Below are 24,891 nucleotides of genomic sequence, written 5' to 3' on the forward strand. Positions count from 1 at the left end.
ACAATGGTTAAAATGAACAACCCCAAGAAGCAACAGGTGTTGGCAAGGATGTGGAGGAAAAGGAACTTTTGTGCACTGCTAGTGGGAATGCAAACTGGTGCAGCCACTGTGGAAACCAGTGTGGAGTTTCCTCAGAAAGTTAAAAATAGTGCCACCCTATGACCCAGCAATCACACTAGTTGGTATTTACCGCAAAAGTACAAGAACACTAATTCTAAGGTATATGTGCATCCGTATAGTTACAGCAGCACTATTCACAACAGCCAAGATACGGAAGCAGCCCAAGTGTCCATCGATAGATGAGTGGATAAAGAAAATGTAGTGTATATAGATGTATATAAATGTATCTATGTGTATATCTATAGACACACACAATGGAATACTATTCAGCCATTAAAAAGAGTGAAATCTTGCCATTTGCAACAACATGGATGGAGCTAGAGCGTATGACGCTAACTGAAATAAGTCAGTCAGAGAAAGACAAATAGCATATATCTCACTCATATGTGGAATTTAAGAAACGAAACAAACAAGCAAAGGGGAAAAAATAAGAGAAAGAGAAAGCAAGAAACAAACTCATAATTACAGAGAACAATCTGATGGTTACCAGAGGAGAAGTGGGTGGGGGAGTGGGTGAAATTGGTGGTGGGGATTAAGGAGGGCACTTGTCATGACGAGCACTGGGTGATGTATGGAAGTGTTGAAAGACTATATTATGCACCTGAAACTAATAAAACACTGTATGTTAACTGGAATTAAGGTAAAAACTTACATAAAAAATTTTAAATAAGAGAATTTAATATATTAGGAACATATAAAAATTATATATGAGCTTAAAAATCAAAAGATGGGCTGCACAGTGGTATGAAAGAACATTTTGAGCTGAGAGATATGCTCTGTATTATGACTGTGGTGGTGGTTACTATGTACATTTGTCATAACTTATCAAACTGTTCACTAAAAGTTGATAAATGTTAATGTATAGAATTTATACCTTAATGAAAAATAACAAAATCGAAAGCAAAAAAACTTTCCAGTGTAAACATAATGATATATATGGGTATGTAAGCTAGTCTCGAACGTACACATTAGGGGCAGTTAGTTTTCATTTGGAGTATCCTAATCAGAAATCCACACTCTGGGGGAGATCAGCGTTCTAAGGAACCCTAGTCAAGAATCTACATCCCTTATATGACTATTGCAAGTGCTTTTAAAATCTTATCCAAATATGCACCCAAGTGTTCATTACCTAGGAAAAGAGCTGTTAGAAATAAACAATTTTACGGAGAAATTACTCATGTTTAAGAAAAATGAAACAGGTACATCTGTCCTGACCCAAACAAGGTATAAGAATTTGGCAGAGCCTCGGTCTAACACCTGGGAAGGACACCCTAAATATATCTGTTCCACACTTAAGAGAGAACTCTGTCATTGTTCCAGCTAGAAAACGGGTGAATCACACCACTGGAATCTTAGTTGCATTCTCTTCAGATTGGGCGTTCATGCAAAGTGCTCGTTGGAACATCTGAAAGCACAGAGATGCCGTACTATGTTCTGCCGGCTTCCTAATGAATATTTGTACTTGTCGCGGAATTCAGGCGGACACTTGCGATCACCGTCACATACCACCTATAGTGAAGCTGACATGGGGGAGGCGTATTCCCCCCACCACTTCCAATTGTCGGAAGCTAATATATGGTGGCTACTGAGAGAAGTCTAAATCAGTTCATAGCAGCATCCCTTTTGGTCCAGAAAAAGATCTTGTAGTCCTTCTTTGCTGCTACAACTCAGGTAGTTTAAAATAGGTAAGTTTCTAACTGAGGGCTACAGAGGGGAGGGGGGCGGGGGAATGGGATAGACTGGTGATGGGTAGTAAGGAGGGCACATATTGCATGGTGCACTGGGTGTTATACACAACTAATGAATCGTCGAGCCTTACATCGGAAACCGGGGATGTACTGTATGGTGACTAACATAATATAATAAAAAATCATTATAAATAAATAAATAAATAAATAAGAAAAAAAAAATAGGTAAGTTTCTCACATCAAACAAATTCCCAGATCTAAGCTTTCCATTCAATTTCTCTGGCTTCTCTAGTAAAAGCCTCTTTTCTTCTGGCTCCAGCTCGCATAGGCAGTTTAAGGGAACAATTAATATTGTGATTTTAGATACTTGTCAATGATTACGGTATTAAACGCTGCATGAAATCCTTTATGAAAAGCATGCCTACCAGCAATAATGTTGAAGGAGGACCGCCCAAAAGACAATGATTACTTTTGATTATGGTTGCGTGTTTTGTAAATATGAAGTTTTATTGGAACATAGCCACACCCACCCATTTCTGTATTGTCTATGGCTACTCTGGGGCTATAATGGCAGCTTTGAGTAGCTGAGACAGAGGGACACCATAGAGCCTGCAAAGTCATAGTTATTTTCTGTCTGGCCCTCCACAGAAGTTTACCAACCCACGCTCTAGAACAGTGTCACTTCTAAAGCAATAATTGCACCATGCAATACGTGCCCTCCTTACTACCCATCACCAGCCTATCCCATACCCCCACCCCCTCCCCCCTGAAGCCCTCAGTTCGTTTCTCAGAGCCCATAGTCTCTCATGCTTCATTCCCCCTTCTGATTACCCCCCTTTCTTTATCCCTTTCTTCTCCTACCGATCTTCCTACTTCTTATGTTTCATAGATGAGAGAAATCATATGATAGTTGTCTTTCTCTGCTTGACTTATTTCACTTAGCATTATCTCCTCCAGTGCTGTTCAGGGATGTACTGTATGGTGACTAACATAATATAATAAAAAAATATTCTTATAAAAAAACGAAAGCCTTTTGTAAAATGTGAAAAAATAAAGCAATAATTGCCACACTTGACTACATAAGAATGACCATTAATTTCTGCTTTTATTTTTATTAGTTCCTCCATTTTAATCCTCCTTTCTGCCATTTTTTTCTGAAATTTTTCATGCTTTGTCCATTTATTTTAAGATTTTCTCTTTTTTTTTATTTTCTCATTTTTTTTTTAAAGATTTTATTTATTTATGTGACAGAGAGACAGCCAGCGAGAGAGGGAACACAGCAGGGGGAGTGGGAGAGGAAGAAGCAGGCTCACAGCAGAGGAGCCCGATGTGGGACTCGATCCCGGCACGCCGGGATCACGCCCTGAGCCGAAGGCAGACGCCTTTAACGACTGCGCCACCCAGGTGCCCCTATTTTCTCATTTTTTAACACCTACAGTTAAGGCTGAAATTTTCTCCTGCTAACCACTTCAGTTATGTTCTATATCTTTGAATGTATACCATTCTCATTTTTGTTCATTGCTAAATAAATTTAAATTGATTTTATTTATTTTTTAAAGATTTATTTGTTTATTTTAGAGAGAGAGAGCGTGCATGAGCACACGCACGCAGTGGGAAAGGCAAAGGGGGAGGGAGAGAGAGAATCTTAAGCAGACTCCCCACTGAGCGTGGAGTCCGATGTGGGGCTTGATCCCACAACCCTGAGATCATGATCTGAACCGAAACCAAGAGTTAGATGTTTAACCAACTGTACCACCCAGGTGCCCCAATTTAAATTTATTTTAATACATTTACATTGATTCTCTTTTTAGCCTAAGATTTATTTTTAAAGGTGTTTTGAAGATTCCAAGTAGATAGAAGTATTTTTTGCTATTCTTTCATTATTGATTTGTTATTTTATTACATTTGAGTCAGAGATTTTGGCCTGTATCATTTTTGCTTTTGGAGATTTGTTGATCTTTGTATCTTAACATGTGTTCAATACTTGAGACTTTTCCACGTGAGTTTGAAAATAATTCGTATGCTGTTCTTTGAGTATTTTATATAGATACATATAATCTATCATGTATGTTAGATTGAATTTGTTAATTATGTTATTCAAATCCTACGTAGTCTTACATATCTCGTCTACTAGAATTGCCATTTTATGAGAAATATGTTTGTTTTAGTCCATCTGGGCTGCTATAAAAAAAAATACCATAGACTGGTTGGTTTAGATAACGAACACTTTTTTTCACACAGTTCTGGAAGTTGGGAAGTTCAAGATCAAGGTGCCGGCAGATTCAGTGTTTGGTCAGGGCCTGCTTCCTGGTTCACAGACGGCTGTTACGATATTGTGATATTACAAAAATATATATATAATGGCCATCATCCCCCAGTTCCCAATCAGAGCTCCTAAAACTTTTGTAATTTCCTGAGCGATAAAAGTACTAGGAGAAACTTTTGTTCTAATATTTGGTCTTTGACCTCAGTTCCTGACACACAGATCTTGGAGCCTTTGGAATTTCCTGGGTGATAGGAGCATCTTTTTCTCTAATGAGGTGAATCTTGGTGGGCTCTTGGATGGGGACAGGTCACCAGAAAGACCAAGCCATATTTAGAACCTTGGAATTTTCGGCTTTGATCCGCATTCTCCAGGAAGGGGAGAGAGGCTAGAAATTGAGGTCATAATCAATCATGCCTACCTGACAACACTGCCATAAAAATCCCTAGAGTATCAGGTTCAGAGGGCTTCCAGGCTGGTGAACACATCAAGGTACGGGGAGGATGGGGCTCCTGGAGAGGTCGTGGAAACGCCATGCCCCAACCCGTCACACCTTGTCTTCTGCATCTCTTCCATCTGGCTATTCCTGAGTTGCATCCTCTTATAACAAACTGGTAATCTAGTAAGTAAACTGTTTTCTAGAGTTCTGTGAGCCATTCTAACAAATTATCAAACCCAAGGAGGAGGTCGTGAGAACCCTCCATTTATAGCAAGATGGTCAGAAACACCAGAGGCCCAGATTTGCAATTGGCATCTGAAGTAGAGGGCCATCTTATGGGCCCGAGCCCTTAACTCATGGGATCTGACACCAATTCCAGATAGTGTCAGAATTGAATTGAATTGTAGGACACCCAATTGGTGTGCACAGAGAATTGGTGTGGAGGAAAAAACTCAGACATTTGGTATCCAGAAAAGTCTATGTGGTAGTAATAGAAACTACAGGAATAGAGATTTTCTTTTCAGTCATTTTCTCAGTGTGTCCTCACATGGTGGACCGGAGAAGGGAACTTGCTGGAGTCTCTTTTATGACAGCACTAATCCCATTCATGAGAGCCCCACCCTCATGACTTAATAACCTCACAAAGTCCTCACTCCTAATACTATCACATTGGGGGTTAGGATGTCAACATATGAATTTTGAGGGGTGGGGGGTACAAACATTTAGTTTATAGCACTGCACCCCTGCCTTCCAAAAGTGCACATCCTTCTTGCATGCAAAATACATTCATTCCATCCCAATGGCCCCCAGAGTCTTAACTCATTCCAGCATCAACTCTAAAGTCTAAGTTCAAAGTCTCGTCTAAATCTCATCTAAATCAGATATGAGTGAGACTTGAGGTAGGTTTCACCCTGAGATGACATTTCTCTCCAGCTGTGAACCTGTGAAACCAAGCACATTATGTCCTGCCAAAATACAGTGGTGGGACAGGCATACAATAGACATTCCCATTCCAAAAGGGAAAAATAGGAAAGAAGAAAGAAGCGACAGATCCCAAATAAATAAAAAATCAAATGTGGCAAATTCCATTAGACCATAAGGCTTGAGACTAATCCTACAAGCAGTCAGAAGCCAAGCCAGTCCTTCAACACTCGGCCCAGAAATTTCCTCATCTAAATATCCAGTGTCATGGCTCCCAAGTTCTACCTTCCAAAAAACTCCAGAACAAAAACACAATTCAGCTTTTCTCTATTGTCCAATAACATGTTCCTCATTTCTGTCCGAGACTTCATCAGAATGGCCTTAACCACCCATATTTCTACCAACACTGTGCTCTGCTCCCATGATCACATTGCCTCCTTCTCACGTTTGCCACGTCTCCCTCTGCCTCACTCTTATAACAACATATGTCATTGGAGTTAGGGCCCATCTGGATAATCCAGGATTGTCTCCTCATTCCTTAACTTACATCTGCAAAGATCCTTTTTCCAAATAAGGTAGTAATATTTACAGATTCCAAGAATTTGACATCCATATCTCTCGGAAGCCATTTTTTCAGCCTACCAAATCTGTGCATGTATGGTTCAGGGCTCATCCAGAGATTTGGGCAGAATTTATAGACAGAATTTGGTGTTCCCCATTCTGGATATTTCCTCCCTAACCATCCAGAAGTAGAAGAAGCTAAGAATGGATTTTTCCCTCAAGCCCCCATAGGAAGCATAGTGCTTCTCGATTTTAAACTTCTGGCCTCCAGAACTTTAAAAGAATAAATTTTTGTTGTTTTAAGCTACCAAGGATGTGGTAATTTGTTAAAACAGCCTCAGAAAATTAATACAACAGAGTATATTCCAAGTAGCCTAGATAACACTAAGAGGATGGAACCAAAATTTCAGTTGATTACTTTCAAGGGAGACTGAATTTGCAGGTAGAGTTCAACCAAGCTGACTAACTGATAAACAAAAAAATGAATATTCTTCAGAGAAACAAAACAGAACCCAGAGTCTCTGACAATAGAGCATTCCAAATATCTAGCATACAAGAGAAAATTGTCTACATATGAAGGAATATGAAAACATGACCAATTTTGAGAAGAGAAACAATCAATGGAAACCAACCCCAAGATTGTTCAGATGGCAGAATTGGTCACACACACAAAATAGTAGCTTTGGGACTGTAAAGCTACTATTATAACTATGCTCAAGGAACTAAAGAAAAATATGCTTTCAATGAGTGAGTAGATAGAAAAACTCAGAAAAATGATATAAACTCTAAATGCAAAACATATACAAATTTTATAACCAAGAAATACGGTATCTAAAATTCAAAAAATCATTTAATGGATGTAATAGTAGATTGAAAATGACAGTGGAAAGAGTCAGTGAAATTGAAAATAGATCAACAGAAATTATCCAACATGAAGATCAGAAAGAAATAACTTTGAAAACATGAACAAAATAGACAAAATCTTTGAAAAATACAACTTATCAAAACTGACATGAGATGAAACAATATAAACAGCCTATATTCTTAACAAAATTGACTTTAATATCAAAAGTCTTTCCACAAATAGATCCCTAGGTGCAGACGGTTTCAATATAAGGGAAGGAAATGATATTGAATTTACACAAACTATTTCAGAAAATAGAGGAGGAGGGAGCACTTAGCTTGTTTTCTGGCACCAGCGTAACCCTGAAACCCAAACCTGACAAAGACAGTACAAAAAAGGGAAACTACAGGTTAGTAAATATATTTTCATAATGACCCTGAAAATCATTATGAATTATTTGACTCCTCAGCATTCTGCGCCAGAACAGAGCTTTGCAGAGCCAGTCCCCAGCCCCCACGCTGTCTCCTTTTTTTCCCACTGCCTAGCCCCATCCATACAGCCAGGAGCTCCTGCACATGCGTGTGACTTGGCCTGCGTGTCCAAGCACTGTGATCCCTACTCAAAACAGCCATCCCGTGCACACCTCAAGCCTAAGATTGGGCACAGCAGTACCATCCGCCCTCAGGAGGAAAGCCCTGGGGAAAAATCCGTACAAACGTCGAAAAGGGGCTTGAGGTGATTTGAGCAGGGAATTCCAAGATCCTAATCCCCATGATCTAGAAAAGCCGGCAGAAAGGAGATCCAGAGGAGCACGTCGCCGAAGCACAGTGAAATTCGTACCCCTTAAGAAGGGGAGCAGCTGGGGCGCCTGGGTGGCTCAGTCGGTTAAGCAGCTGCTTTGGGCTCAGGTCATGATCTCGGGGTCCTGGGATCCAGCCGCTAGTCCCGCTGGTCTCGTCCGGAGCTCCCTGCTCAGCAGGGAGTCTGCTTCTCCCTCTCCCTCTGCCCTTCCCTGCTGCTTGTGCTCTCTCTCTCTCAAATGAATAAATCTTTAAAAAAAAAAAAGAAGAAGAAGAAGAAGAAGAAAAGAAGAAAAAGAAAAGAAGCGGGGGCAGCTATAAGAGAGCCAGAGGAAGGTTCTTGAAAGTATAAAGCCCAGAGCAGGGCACCTCTTTACCCTGGTATGAGAGGAGTTCTGAGAAATGTGCAACACCATACGAAGGAAAACTATGACATTTAAATAAAGTCATGAACAAAAAAGACCTCGAAGGAGAGATATGCCACAGTCCAGGCTGACAAAACTTAATATCTCAAAGATGCCATTTCTTTCTAAATTAACCTATAAATTCAGTGCAATCACATTGCTCCAACGGATGTTTTATGGATCTTGGCAAACTGATTTTATATTCATCTTGGAAAATAAAAATACACATGAATTATTTTTTTAAATGGACAAAAAGGAACAATGAGAGGTTGTTCTATCAGATATTAAAATATGCTATAATGCTCAAACAGGCTATAGTAATGAAAATGGACAAATAGATCAGTGAAAGAGAATAGAGAGCCAGGACATTTAAGAGATGGAAAAAGTGGCATTTCATATTGTAAAGCATGCAACAGGCTATGCATTAAGTGATACTGGCATAATTTATAGCACATTAGGAAAAAATTTAGTTCGTGTTCTAATTGATACCATACCAATACAATAAATTCCAGATGGAGTAAAGAACTAAATGTCAGTAATATCATTGAATACTATAGCAGGTTTTATTTTTTTTATTTTTTATTTTTTTTTAATATTTTATTTATTTATTGACAGAGAGAGACAGCCAGTGAGAGAGGGAACACAAACAGGGGGAGTGGGAGAGGAAGAAGCAGGCTCCCAGCAGAGGAGCCTGATGCGGGGCTCGATCCCAGGACCCTGGGATCATGACCTGAGCCGAAGGCAGACGCTTAACGACTGAGCCACCCAGGCGCCCCTATAGCAGGTTTTAATAAGAAAATGTAAGAAGATATTTTTATTGTAGGGTGGGTATGGTCAATTAGCAAGATTCAAATGAAGCGTCCATAAAGAAAAGGAATAAACATTTAAATTATGCAAGCAAGAAATTCTATAAGAAATTATATAATTTAAATATGTTATTAATGAATAGATTTGTGAACTAAGTGAAGAAAGAAAGTGACAGATTGGGAGAAATATTTGCAACATATATGACAAAGGATTCATATCCAAGCTTCACAGGGGGAAAAAAATCTCTTAAGGAAAAGGCAAAGAATGTGCTATGAAGAAGATATTTAAATGACAATTGCAAATATGAAAACGTATATACTCTCAAGTAGTTATCAGTGAAAGCAATATTTTTTTGTCCACCGGATTGGGAAATTTTCCACTTTTGTTGGAATCTGATAGAATCATGTGACGTCTTTGAAAAGAAATTTCTCAGTTTCTATCAAAATATAAAATATGTGTACTTTTGGACCTAGCATACATGTGCATACAGAGAGACAAGGGAAGAGATGTTTACTGCTGCATTATTTTTAGTCTCAAAAAGTGGGAAACAGTCTAAATGCCCACCAATTGTTAAATAACCATGTATCTATATTACACTGTGGTTAAAAGAAATGAAGTAGGTCTGTATGCACTGACATGGTCTCCAAGGCGTATTGTTTAGTGAGAAAAGAAGTTGCTAAACTATTTTTACTGTATGATCTCAATAACATAACCAAACAAATATCTAAGTACATATATATGTAAATCCATAGGGAACGGATTGTAAAGATTCACGTCAAACCCGTGACAATGTTTATTTCAGGGAGGAGGATGGAATGGGGTGGAGGAATGTGAATGGAGTACTTGAGCACTTCGCCTTCTGTACTTGTAAATGATTCGAATCATACCCGATGGAAATGTGTTTGTATATTACTTGTGTAATGTTTTTAACATAATAAAATTTGTAATACTAAATAAAACTAGGTAACGAGAAGGCAAAGGGCAGGGGACTGCTGTTTCTTATTATAAGCCTTTGAATAATATTTGATTTCTAAAACTGTGCACATGTTTTAATTTGTTGGGAGAGAATAAGTAAAAGTAAAGGTTTAAAAAATGCGTTTAAAATATACTTTTAGGAGCGCCTGGGTGGCTCAGTCGGTTGAGCCCCCGACTCTTGGTTTCTGCTCGCGTCATGATCTCCCACAGGTGGTTGTCAAATTGAGTCCCCACGTCAGGCTCCAAGCTCAGTGTGGAGTCCGCTTGTCCCTCTCCCCCCTCCTCCACCCCCCCCCCCGCGCTTGCTCCTATGCTGCTCCCACAAGTGCATTCTCTCTAAATGCATAAATACAATCTTGAAAATACATAAATATATATATATATATATATATATATATATATATGCTTTTACTCAAGGCCTCAGAGTAATGAGTGGCAGAGCTGGCCTTTCAACTGGGGTTGTGTTAATAGCTTCCGAAGAAAGAAATGGAAAAGAAAAAGGCTTAATCTAGTAATACATTATAATTAAGTACTACTTTAGCTTTTACCTGTATTAAGAAAAAGATGATTATGGTACCATAATAATTTATGTAATAGTCTGTAAGTACTAATGTATTTTAAGAGTTTTAAAAAAAGGCCTTTTCCACAAAACCATTTCAAATGTTTTCTTCTTTAGTCCTCTGAATGTGGCGCTGAAACTGGTGTCCTCGGGGTTAGCTCTGTGTCACCCTGCCTTGGTTATTTTTCAAGAATGACTCTTTTGCATGATTTGTTAGCAACTGTCTACTTGAAACATATCATCTGCTAATTTATATCTTACTTCGGGTCCATCAGATTTAGATCAGAAAGAGAACAGCTATCTGTTTTGGTTTTAAGTTTGTGTATTTTTCTCTGTATGAAGACATTCTTGTTTCTACATAACTTTATTTACAGAGCAGCATGTGTTCTTGGAAGTCCCTGAATATAAGGCCACATGGTTTTGATTTTCCATTTTTATAAAAGTTTTTTCATTTTTCAGTTTCTGTAATATGGACAAATCAGTTAATGACAAATTACCCCATCTTTATTTTTATAGTGCTTGAAGCTAGTTTATTCCTAACATTTAAGAAATTAAAATAAACCAAAGAGCAAGAACTTATCAATCTTAGCTTCAAAGATAATATCTTTGTTATCATTTTAAACCCCTTCGACCAGAGCACACAATGCAAAGGAACTTGGAATTGAATGTTTAAGATAAGTGTGCACGCTTTGGCTGGGAAACTACAGAGGGATAGTTCCTGACCGCTTTAGAACTGGGGGCTTGAAATAAACACAATGTCTACTATTCAGTGAGCACGTATGATGTGCTAACCTCTTTTCTGTAGATTTTCTCATTGGCTCTTACAACAACCCTCTGAAGTGAGTACTACTATTATCCCCATATATATAAGACAAAACTAAGGCTCAAAAAAGGGGAAAAGATTCATCCAAAATTATGCGGGAGGGAACAGTAGAGGCAGGATTTGATCCCAGAGCTTAACCTCACAAGTACAGTTGTATTCTAGACGCAGATACCAGACAGTCGAGATGACAACCCCTGGGAGATCCTACACTGTGAGCCTTCGTGGCGACCCTAGTATCTGAAAAACTCCCTTGCTCTTAGAAAAAGGAATTTGCTTGCCATCTTATGAGTGTGATTGATTAATGTGATTAAGTAATCATTTAAATTATATTATTTAACATATTCATTATTTTTATTATATAGCATTACATGATATATTATTGCCTTGTTATTATATTTATTATATTTTATTTATATTTTAATTAATTAAATTCTTATGTATTATGACATGCATATTACATACTATAAATTAAATAAATTATTATTAATTAAATAGATTAATGTGATTAATTGATTAGGTTTTCCTCTTTCCCTAGACCTCTGGGAAGCTTAGAATCAAATCACCATCTCAACTCCAGCAATTGCTTGGGGCATTTCCATGTGATGAACTTATTCCTGGCCACTGAACATCTTTGTCTGAATCTATTCAGACTGTTGTAACAAAAATACTGATAGAGTAGACAGTTAGCTAGATATGAGCAGGCAACAAATGCTTTCCGATTGATGAAAGGGAGGAGGCCAAGCTCAAAACAGCAGGGACAGAACCCAGACGATACACGTGTGTTCCTTGCTAGGACCGCTGCCCTAAAGTAACCTATAGCTTCATTATAACACCTTCAATTGTGGTTTTACGCCCCCCCCAGCTGACAGAGAATGCCTGCCAAAACCACTCCATAGGACCCTGTAGGGCCAAGAACTTCCCCTCCCAACCGGTAGGAGGGGTCCCTTAGATGATTGGCTGTGACCTTAGACGCGGCTCTAGCTCTGACCCACAATCTACCCAAACGCAAAAAGAAAAGACGACCCCGACACCCCCACCCCAGCCCGAAGCTGCCCCCTCCGGGCCTGCCCGCTCTCCTATCTCTAGCGGGTACTTGTGCTTCAACTGCTAGTAAACCCTTCCTTGCTTCAGAGTTTGGCTCTCAATTCTTTCTTGGCCAAACTTGAGAACTGAGACAAGGGAATGGGCCTTGCAGTTGACAATACTAAGTACCAACTGGCTTAAATACCCAACATTTGTTTCTCACGGTTCTGCAGGCTGGGAAGTTCAAGATCAAGGAAGCAACAGATTCAGTTTCTGGTGAGAATTCGCTTGTGTCCTCACATGGAGGGAGGGGCCTCTTTTACAAGTGCACTAAACCCACTCATGAGAGCTCTACTCTCATGACGTCATCACCTCCAGAAGGCTCCACCTCCAAATACCACCACATTGGGAATTAGGTCTCGACATATGAGTTTGGGGGAAACACAAATATTCACTCTATAGCATTCTCCTGCCCTCCCCCCCAAATTCATGTCTTTTTTTACATGCAAAATGCCTTCCAACTCAACAGCCCCCAAAATCTTAAGTCATTCTAGCATCAATTCTAAAGTCTAAGTTCAAAGTTTCACCTAAAACCATCTAAATCACATCTGAGCAAGACTCAAGACTCATCCTGGGGCAAATTCCTCTCCAGCTGTGAACCTGTGAAACCCAACACATTATAGATTTCCAAAATACAGTAGTGGGACAGGCATGTCCATTCCACCAGGGAGACAGAGCGAAGAAGAAAGGGGTGACAGCACCAAAGTTTGCCATCTGTGCCTCTGAGGGGGCAGCCACCATGGCCCTCAGCGCCCTAGGGTCCATCAAAGCAGCACCTGAGGCGGCCAAGGAATGAGGCAGCTGAGTGTGGGAAGGGGAGCCCGAGACTTGCAGGCACAGGGAGCTCTTCCTTTTGAAACCCCACTGCCCCCTCCCCCCAAAGAATCTCGTACTCCCTGAGTCTGTTAACGAGAGTGACAACTCAAACTCAACCGAATTGCCCCTAGGGCCATTCCCCCATTGTCCTGAAGAATGCTCCTGACTTCTGCTGAGATGGCTGGTTCATACTAATCTTCTTATCAAATGGTTGCTTGGCCACACCTTTAGTGTTCTCGCTAGAACCTTCTCGTTCCTTGCAGTATGGGTAGGCATAGAATTTTCCAACTCTTTTTTTTTTTTTAAGTAGGCTCCAAGCCCAATGCAGGGCTCAAAATCACGACCCTGAGATCAAAACCTGAGCTGAGTCAAGACCTGAGCTGAGATCAAGAGACACGCTCAACCCACTGAGCCACCCAGGCGCCCCTACAAATCTTTTTAAGTTATGCTCTTTCTTTGTTTGTTTTGGTTGGTTTTTTGGTTTTCTGCTCAACAATTCCCTATTTAATTCATTTTTTTCTCCTCAAATTTTACTATAAGCATTCAGGAGGAACCAGGCTGCTTCTTCAACACTTTGCTTTGAAATTTCCTCAACCAAATATCCAATTCATTGCTTGCAAGCTCTATTTTCCACAAATACCAGGACACAAACACAATCCAAAGATCTTTGCCACTTTGAAACAAGGATGGCCCTTCCTCCGTTGTCCAATACCATGTTCCTCATTTCCAGCTGGGACATCATCAGAATGCCCTTCGTCGTCCGTATTTCTACCAACATTCTGCTCGGTTTCACTGAGGTGTTTTCTAAGGTGATTGAGGCTTGCTCTTACAGGTCTCCTCTTTTCTTTCTAAGCATTTACCAGAATCACCCTTAACAGGCTATTCATGGCAATCCGGCCTTGCTCTAGCACATGCCTCTGAACTCTTCCAGTCTCTACCCAGGACCCGCTCCCAGAGCCATACTGAAAAAGAAAAAACAAGCCCCAAATGGAGACATTTGCCCCCACCACCCAAAGACAGCAAACGAAGACTTAAGTAGAGTTTCAACCTCTCGCAGGAAGGTAGCCTTTTACCAGCCAATCTGAAATGTCCTGATCAACACTAGTGAGGTAACCCACCGTTCCCTCCTGCCTCCAAAGAGAAACTGTCCTGGCCTGAAACAATCCTTTCTTTTTGTTCAGTGGAAGCTCCCTCCTCCTGGGTGGCTCCGTCAGTTGGGCATTTGCCTTTGGCTCAGGTCATGATCCCAGGGTCCTGGGATCGAGTCCTGAATCGGGCTCCTTGCCTCGGTGGGGAGCCTGCTTCTCCCTCTGCCTGCCACTCCCCCTGCTTGTGCTCGCTCTCTCTCCTTGACAAATAAATAGATAAAATCTTTAAAAATAAAAAAATAAATCACCAAAGACAAATAACTTTTATATCAGGCCCAGCCTAGGACAACTGATAATCTAAGAGCGAGATATACGCGAACTCAGCACGAACAAGAGAACAAGTACCCATGGCCGTTCTGCAGAATGCATAAGCCTTATTGAATGTCAGAATAATGCCTGACTACCCACGGTTCCCCAACTTACGGTGGGTCGACTTACGTTTTCGACTGTCTGGTGGGTGAGAAAGCGATATGCATTCAGTAGAAACTGTACTTACTTCGAGTTTGAATTTGGATCTTTCTCTGGGCTAGCGATTTCCAGGACGATCCTCTCTCGTGATGCTGGGCAGCAGGAGCAAGGCACAGCTCCCAGACAGCCACACGATCATGAGGGTACACAACGGACACACTGACAACCATCCTGCCCCCATACGACCATCAGCTTTTCACTGGCGGCACAGTACTCAGTAAATTACATGAGATAGTCAGCGCTTTATCATAGCATATGCTTTGCGTTAGACGCTTTCACCCAACTGCAGGCTCTAAGTGTTCCGAGCACGTTTAAGGGAGGCTAGGCTAAGCTACGACATTCAGGAGGCTAAGTGCATTACATTTTCAACTTACGATATTTTCGGCTTATGATGGGTTTATCAGGACATAACCCCATAGGAGTTCAGGACGATCCCGATGATAACCTTATGTTTAAAGGGTTGTTCAAATGAAATGATTCTAATTACTGATTTTTTCCATCTAAGAAATTATAGGTATTCTTCAGCAAGAAGCTTAGTAATTTCAGAAAAACCTTGTTAAATGAAAGGTATGGTGAAATATTGAAATAACCTTCTCTGACTTAATTTGAATGAAAAGTCTGATTACTTTTAAGCCATTACACAGCAGATCCATATTCTCCCCATGTTTATATCCTTCTCAACAAGCAGAAAATTCAGATCACACAGTCAGCTAGCTCTCTGTTTGCATTCTTGATTGGCACGATGAGGGCTGCGTTGCAGTTTGTGAATATCGTGTATTACATGAAACCGAAAAGGAGTCTACCCAAACCTGCAGGACGTGGTACGCAATCAAGCAACATAAAGGCGATGAATTGCAAGTCCTTTGAGAACAGAATCATTAGGAGCTTAACAAGCATCATTCTCCGTTATATCTATTTTAGTGGGGTTAGTATGATAGTCATTGTTGCACTATGAGCTGTTGTGATAGCTCGAGATTTACCAGGATGATATTTTAGAGTGACATTGGAATAATCACAAGGATTTGTTATGGTGCTTTCTATTCAATAGTCCATCTCCTGCGCGTGGACAAAGGAGGGGTATTTTTTGAGCTGAGCCAAGGGTAGAAAGAAAAATCAACATAATTAAATGCAAAGAGGGTCAATGGAATTATAGAATGTCAGAACTGAAGAGAACCTTCAATATCAGCTAGTCTATTTTTTCTGCAAATATTTTACCCAAATGCTGCTATGGTAAAGAAAAGGTATTATGTAGCCCAGTAGCCTGGGAGTAGAGTCCTCAGAGGCCAGGAGTGGATTTGAAACATTTTTTTGACACTTGATCTTAGCCAAAAGGCAGAGAAGCGATGAAACATTTTTTTGAAATGGGCTATTTTATCCTAAAATTTACTTTACTTCTGAGTCTCAATTTCCTCCTCCGGAAAATGGTGATTGTTATAACAGTGTTTACCCCATGAGCTGGATTTTAAGACTGAGTAAGACTTACGTATGAAACAGTGAGCAGAGTATGTGCCACATAGTAAGTGCTCACTTAACAGGCAATAGTCTAAATTTTGAACACAGTTAGAAAAACCTAATTGTGCTTGCCATTTCTTAAGAATATGCAGAATGGGGGTGGGTGTGGAGATTAACTGAAGATACAGGCAGGAGAGGACAGTGACGGATCAAGGACCTGGGGATTTACTCATTCAAGTCCCATAGAAGTTTACGGCAAGAAGTGACCTTGGATTTCAGTTACCAAGCTATTCAAACTGGGCACAGGTACCCCTTAGCAATATGTTGGGAGTGACTTTAAACCATAGGGTAAACATGGGGTACCTTCTGGATTAGGAATTTTATTAGCTATTGAGGGAAAGGGAGTTCTTGTCAAAAATAAACATATACAGTAAAACACAAATTTTTAACATGAGTCTTTAAGGTAAAACATGAGCCTTCAAAGAAATGTCTCACCCCCTCTTATGGGGGCTGAGTTTATATTGCATGACTGTTAGAAATATGTCATTAGAAAGTAGGAAACGCACGGAAGACCATTCACAGACCCATTTGTCACTCTTCTTTCCTATGGGCTCGTTCAGAAGAAACCCCTCAGCTATAAGCTTTCTGAAGCATGAATCTTTCTCATTTCAAGTTTTATTCTCAGCTCTTAGTTCAGTGTTTGGAACACAGTGGAATGGTTGAATAATGGATCACTGTATGCTTGAGAAGGACAGGAGAATGAAGTGATGCATTTTGGGATTTCTTTCTTGTTATCCAGAGGCTCTGTAACAGTGCTAAATTGATTCACAAGACAGCCAACTAAAGGAAGTTCTACTCTGGACCTAGCCAAAAGTCACCAGGGCATCTGGGGCTAGGGAAAAAAGAGTATGGATCCTCATGCCCCAGTCCCATCCTGTACCATCCCTACAGCGTACTCCCCAAAGCAGAAAAGGCAAGGACTTACGATTTGAGGCCATTAGTCTGTTTCTAATGTTAGAACCATCACGTGGCAGAGAAGAGAGGGCACCGTCTCTCCCTGGATCACAGGGAGTGCTTTCCCAGGAGTGCAGCTAGTTGGGCTGTCATGAGGATTTGTCCAGCCCCAAAAGAAATGTTTAGGTTGCCAAACAAGAGGCAAGAAAGTGGTGTGTGTGTGTGTGTGTGTGTGTGTGTGTGTGTGTGTGCGCGCGCGCTTAAGCACAAGTATGCGAGTGTGTCTGTACGTACATTATTACTGGACCTTCTCATTAAGACCATTTCAAGTCTATTTTCTGTCCGTTTTAGCAGCCATGTGACCTTTACGCAGGCTACATAACTTTCTCTGAGCCTTGGTTTCCTCATTGGTAAAAATGGGATGATAATACCTGCCCCGCATATGATATTAAATCTCGGATACTGTTTTGAGCGTGGTCATCAAAACTAGATAATGTCCATGGAGCTGAATGTAAACCGTAAAAAGCTACACAAGTGCTAGAGGGAGGATTCATCACCTACACGTAGCAGAACTAGCAGCAGTGAAGCACGCTGGCAGACCATTTTCCCTAATTTGTGATTATTGTTCTAGTTAACAGGGCCAGCAAAAACTTCTTTGTTGAAACTGACAAAGATTACAGTCCAGGAGGAAAGCGGCATTCCTGTCTACTTATTCACATAGCTTGGACTGCGGTCGAAAGCATCAAAGATTCCATGAGGGTAGGGAGGCTTACTTCCTCTTAATACATGTACCTGTGCCACCCCCGCCGGGGGCCAGGAGGCAGTGACAAGACTGCCACTCTATAGGAGGCAAGAGCCCAAGCCATGGTTCTCACTACAGACTGACATCCAGCAGCTTGTTAATTACATATTTCCATTAATGGGATGAATCTTACTGTCTTTCTGGATGACAGTCTCCTGTTCAATGCATAGACGTCTTATTTTGTTCTGCACTCCTTAGCAACCCAGAGACTGTTCTGACACACTTTCTTACTAGTCTTGAAGCTTTAAAAAAAAAAAAAAAGGTTGTTCTTGAATAGCCATGGATCTTGCTGTACTTGAATTTTTTTAAAATAAAAAGTTTGAAAAAGAATGACATTAACCAGAAACATATAGAAACAGCAGATCTTTTTTTTTTAAAGATTTTATTTATTTATTTGACAGAGATAGAGACAGCCAGCGAGAGAGGGAACACAAGCAGGGGGAGTGGGAGAGGAAGAAGCAGGCTCATAGCGGAGGAGCCTGATGTGGGGCTCGATCCCATAACGCCAGGATCACGCCCTGAGCCGAAGGCAGACGCTTAACCACTGTGCCACCCAGGCGCCCCAACAGCAGATCTTTTCTATGGCAGCTTACTTTTTACAGCCTCATCGCATCAGAATAGGATCGCTTTCTGTCTGTGGAGCAGAAATCAAAGGACAATTCTGCATACACATCCAGGGCTTTCTTCTAGGGGCTTTCTTTGGCCAGGAGACTGCATATGGCCAGATGGACTTCTCAAGAAGGACCTGATAACACACGTCACAGAGTTCTTTTCTACATAGAAAAATATATGAGATGGCAGGGACAAAAACCATAAGCAGGGGAAACATTGAGGAGGATGGAGATTGGAGAAAATGGAAGTTCACTAATTTTTTTCAGAGTCGATAACTGCAAAACTATGCCTAACAGGTACCCGCTATTCCCTGCCCTATGGCTCTCTTCATAACATAACAGTTTGCTTCCTTAAAGCCAGGAGGAAAGCAATTCTCTGGCTTCAAACCTCTCCCTCTGGGAAGGCCTGCACCTTCTTTGAAAGGTCTTGCCTGATTAGGTCAGGCCCATCCAGAATACTCTCCCTTTTGATTAATTCAAAGTAATGATTTGGGACCTTAATTACATCTGCAAATTTCCTTCCCCTTTGCCATAGACCATAATTTAATTGCAGGAGTAAAAACACTTTATATTCACATGTCCTCCCACATTCAAGGAGAGGTTATTACACAGGGCATGTATACCAAGGGGTGGGAATCTTGGGGGACATCTTAGAGTTCTGCCTACCTCAGCTAATTAAAAGGAAGATTTCCTGTCCCCCTACTTCTTTTTGCCCATACTAAATGATCTGTAAGGACATTTCTTTATAAAGTCTGCTTTGTAAAGTGAGAACTGAGATCTTATGAGCATTTCTTTATGAATTTTTACCTTACTTAATAAAGCTTTAAAATCATACCCAGCACTATTTTGGTCCCACATGTCTCCGTCTGTAAAACTCAACTTTCAGACCCCAGGTCTCCAAATTATCAAAGGGTGATTTTGCAAACACACAGAGTTGACTTCTATGGGCTTCCTTTGGCGAGGACATTACATCTGGCCAGGTAGAATTGTCCAGAAGGACATGTTTTCACACCTCACAGAGTTCTTTTCTTTTTTAAAAAATATTTAATTTGTTTATATCTTTGTGACAGAGAGAGCACGAATGGGGCGGGGGGTAGAGGGAGAAGCAGACTCCCCACTGAGCACAGAGCCCCATGTGGGCCTCGATCCCAGGACCCCGAGATCATGACCTGACCCAAAGGCAGATGCTTCAACTGAGCCACCCAGGCGCCCCTCACAGAATTCTTTTCTACAAAGAAAAATATAAGAGACGACAGTGACAGAAACTGTCATCTCAGGAGAAATGGAGGAGGGTGGAGACTGGGGAAAATGGAGAAGTGACCCATAGTAAGGCATAGAGGACCTCACTGGGGAACAGCCAGGGTAAGTGGCAAATGACAGCAAAGTTGGCGTGAGTAGAAGCATGTGGTTAGCAAGGCGGTTCAAGTGTTCACTATCTAGGGCTCAACAGTCTTAAGGGAAGAGTCCATCTCAGGGGGTTGTTTTTAACAAGTACGCAGCGCGCAAGACCACCAGCTGTCATCTCTTCCGGGGAGATTTCGGGCATCCAGTGTTCATTTTGCATGTGATACACTGATGCCCCTTTGTTTCTGTCTCATTGGATATCAGTACTGAGCCCAACAAAATACTTCCTTTGCATGCTCTGACACACACACACAGACACAGACACACACACACACAGACACACACATACAGAGACAGACACACACACACAGACACACACACACAGACACACAGACACACACACAGACAGACACAGAGACAGACACACACACAGAGACAGACACACACACACACACACAGAGACAGACAGACAGACACACACACACACAGAAACAGACACATACACAGACACCACAGAGACAGACACACACACAGACACACACACAGACACAGAGACAGACACACACACAGACACACACACACACACAGACACACACATACAGAGACAGACACACACACAGACACACACACACAGACACACACACACACAGACAGACACACACACAGAGACAGACAGACACACACACAGACAGACACAGAGACAGACACACACACAGAGACAGACACACACACACACAGAGACAGACAGACACACACACACACAGAGACAGACACATACACAGACACACACAGAGACAGACACACACACAGACACAGAGACAGACACACACACACAGACACACACACACACACACACACACACACACGCAGACAGTGGAGCCTGGGGAGCAGCAGCGTGCCTCGTGGTTAAGAAGAGCACCTAGAGATTCAGCCTAGACCTGAATGTAGATTCCAACCCACTAGCCGAGTGGCCTCGGTTAAGATATTTTGCCTCTCTGTATGTATCTCACTTCCCCTTAACTATAAAATGGCAATAAATAGGCTAATCTCCTAGGGGGGCTAGGAAGAATGAAGGAGGCACCATAGAAAGCTTCTACTATGCCACTGTCACAATAGCACATAAAAGCCATTCCTATGTATAAGTCGTATTACTGTTTTCATTCTTGTTATCATATGAAAACACCTTTTTTATTTTTTAAATTGTATTTAAATTCAACTAATTAACATACAGTGACGGAAATACCTCTTAGAGAAAGCTCTCGGAGAGAGCTCAGATCTTGAGAAGAGCAGGTGCCCGAGCCTGGGGTACCCTGGGGCAGAGAGCAGATGATAGAAAAGATGATTTGAGGGGTGCCCGCTGGCTCAGTCGGAAAAGCACGCAAGTCTTGATCTTGGGGCTGTAAGTTCAAGCCCCACGCTGGGCCTAGAGCTTAGTTAAAAAATTAAAAAATAAAACTCTTATTTAAAACAAACAGATGATTTGACATAAAATGAGGACGCTTTGTCTTCTTTGCTGCTTCAATAATGTATGGCCAGCATCCCGACTCCCTGCAGCAGAAAATCATCACCGTTTAATGATAAAGTGCCGGGGTACTTATAGCGTTAGTAACCCTGATTGAAGGGCTTGTTCTTATCATCATAAATGTCAAGATCCTGATGATTTTTTTAAACTCCACAAACATCTCTTACCTGCCTTTTGCCAAGGGGGAAGGAAGCATCTAGAATAAGAAAGCAGAACTAAAAAAAAAAAAAAAAAAAAAAAGAGCAGAAAGACCAGATTTTTCCCCCAGTCAGTCCTAATCCTAATAACTTCCTTTGCTTTAATTGCAGTTTTGTTTGGTCCCTCTCATTGATTTCCCCCGTTGAAATACATAATGAAATGCTACACATCTTCATGGTGAGCTCTGTTGCGGGGGAGCTGCTCATTAGTTCACTTGAGGTCATGGGTATTTGTATCTAATTTACATAGCAGATACGGCAGAGACGTTCCGAATTGGATGGAGACATCAACCACCAGCCCCAGTCATATGGCTACAGGATGGGAGAAGAAATGATACCTGCTTTTGCTTTTGCCTGTTCTTTTGCCTGCTGATTCCTTCATGTACACTTATCCACAAAGGAGTCTCTCAAATCACAGCAGTGGACAAAATCATTTAAAAATATATTGGGAAATATTCTGATGCCACTGCCCTTTGTATAAGGGAGGGGCCAAGAAGGACTGGCGAAGAGACAGATTCCATAGAATCTGTCCCTAGAATCCAGCAAGCATCCCCGAGGAATAAAATGACCTCCAGCTTGCTAGTGAGTGACAGAATTCCTTCGCTGAATTTAATCAGTGGGTCATATTCCTCCCATCCTCCCACGTGAATACCTCTGCGCTGTAGGACTTCATCATGAAGACCACTGTTCCCATGATCTCTCCGGTCCCTGCCAACTTGACATCCCCACGCTTTTCATTATGAATGTGCAGATGAATTGTCATAGTGGGGGAAAGCCCTCTCCATGAGATTTCCGAGTTCACGACTTTTAGGAAGAAGGGAGTCGAGCTGGTAGGCAGGCCTGATTTGTACCAGGCGTTACTCTATACCGAAAGGGCTGCTGAGAATTTTACAGCACTTTTCTTGACTTGGAGATTTCTTCTCCCTGCCCCTCACTTCCCCTCACACTAAATGGAAATAAGCTCACCGTTGCTCGCAAAGCCAAGCAGCTTCCTTAGATGACCTTCCAGGTCTTTCCTCACTACTTCAAGTGAAAACGTTTGGGCCTCTGGAAAATCAGCGTGGACTCCTTGAGGAGTAGCCAGAACTCTTCTAGGTAATCAATAGTGGACCCTGTACTTGTCTAGCCAAGAGAGGCAGAGCAGGGTAGGGGATGAGGAAACTTTGCATCAAAGAGTCACGGAATATCATATTATTTGTTCCAACCCCATTTATTGTGCAGGCAGAGAAAACGAGGCCCAGAGGAGAGAGTTGACATGGTTAACTTAGTGGAAGTTAGTGGAAGACTGTCAACAACCGAGGATTAACAACAACAACAATAGCTAACGTTTATTGAGCATTTGTCATGGGTCAAGTCCTGTCTCAGGAGCTGCTCATCTGCTTTCTGAAAGTTTCTTCCTCAAAACATCCAAGAGTAAGTTGGTTTATATATACCAGAAATCAATATAAGTTACTCTTATCAAAGTATGGAAGTTGTGATCCTTTTAACCTTCAACTTGAGAAGGAGGACAATATTTACGAAATATCTAATTGTCCAATGAGGTCTTGACATAATACTTTAAGACTGGTTGTTATTGGGGCACCTGGGTGGCTCAGTCAGTTGAGTGCCCAATTCTTGATTTTGGCTCAGGTCGTAAGCTCGGAGTCCTGGGATCGAGCCCCGCATCGGGCTCTGTGCTGGGTGTGGAGCCTGCTTGGGATTTTCTCTCTCTCCCTCTCCCTATGCCCCTCACCCGGCTTGTGCACTCCCTCCACCCCCTCAATAAATAAATAAATAAATAAATAAATAAATAAATAAATAAATAAAGACTGGTTGTTATTATAACAGTAATACATGCCCTTGATAAAAGGAAAGAGAGAAGGGAGACAGAGACAGATTTTTGGTTTCCTATTTCCCCTCTGCACTTCTTCTCAACAATCGTTCCACTCCTTAAAGGTAATTATTTTTAAAGCTTTCTTGTGTTTCCTTCAGAAATAAACTGGATATACAGGTATAGACGCTTATGTATGTCCTTTTACATATATGAATTCTACTCTACTCCTAAGATTTCATACTTTGTATTGATTAGACATTTCTCCGTATCAACAAATATAGACAATTCATTTAAACGGCTGCATAAGTATTCCATTACATGGGTGTACTGTAATTTATTGAAACAGCCCCCTCTTATAGAAACTTAGGCTATTTCTAGTTTGTTCATTTTTTTTGCTATTATAAATGATGTAATGAATTACATATATATGTTTATATCGTATTATGCAATTATCTATAAGAAAAATTACGAAAAGTGGAATTTCTGAGTCAAAGAGTACTCATCCTTTTAATTTTCATAGATCCTGCCAGATTATCCTATAAAACGACTGCCCAGATTACTCTCTTACCAACAATGTATGAGAATGTCTGTTTTCCTACACTGTGGTTGATACTGGCACTTTATCCCACTTCTCAATATTTGGCAATCTGATGAGGAAAACAAATACTGTCTCAATATTATTTTCATTTGAATGACCTTAATTGTGAATGAGATTGAGCATCTTTTCTATTTTTATCATCAATTAATTCATATTTGTTTTTTCTTTTTTCATTTTTTAAATTTAAATTCAATTAACATATAATGTATTATTGGTTTCAGAGGTAGAGGTCAGTGATTCATCAGTCTTATATAACACCCAGTGCTCATTACATCACGTGCCCTCTGTAATGTCTATCACGCAGTTACCCCATCCCCCCAGGTGCCCTAAATATTTGAGTATATTGCATAAAAAAGCTGTGCTGGCCAGAAAACTGAGATAAATTAAACAAGAACCTGCCCTTAATAAACTTACAATCTAATAGGAAAACATACATATAAACTACAAATTACAAATACAAGCATAAAAGTAAAAGAAAAAAATGGGTTCTGACTTTGAGAATTGAGAAAAGGCTTCATGGAAAAGGAATCATTTAAACCAAGTACTAGAGAATGTGTAGAGAGAGAACCAGTGGAAAACAGAAGAAAAAGCCATCTCAGGCAAGAAAAACACAGCATAAGCCAAGGCCCCACGGTGATACAAGGCCAGACCAAAGGCTGCACTGTAAAGTAAGCTTGGGCTGGTGAGCTGGACCTTGAATACCATGCAAAGAACTTTGGATTTGTTCTCTGTTTCTTGGAAAATATGAAATTTTTCATCATCTAATTTTTACTTTGTGATGACATATAATCATTTTTTGATAACCAAGAGTCTGTTCATCTGTGTGTTAAGAAAACATGTTGCAAATGTATAAAATGGCCTTGCAAAAATGATGGAAAC

This window comes from Ursus americanus, chromosome X (genome assembly GCF_024610735.1).
Source record: "Ursus americanus isolate L20-20 chromosome X, mUrsAme1.1.p, whole genome shotgun sequence".
Lineage (NCBI taxonomy): Eukaryota > Metazoa > Chordata > Mammalia > Carnivora > Ursidae > Ursus > Ursus americanus.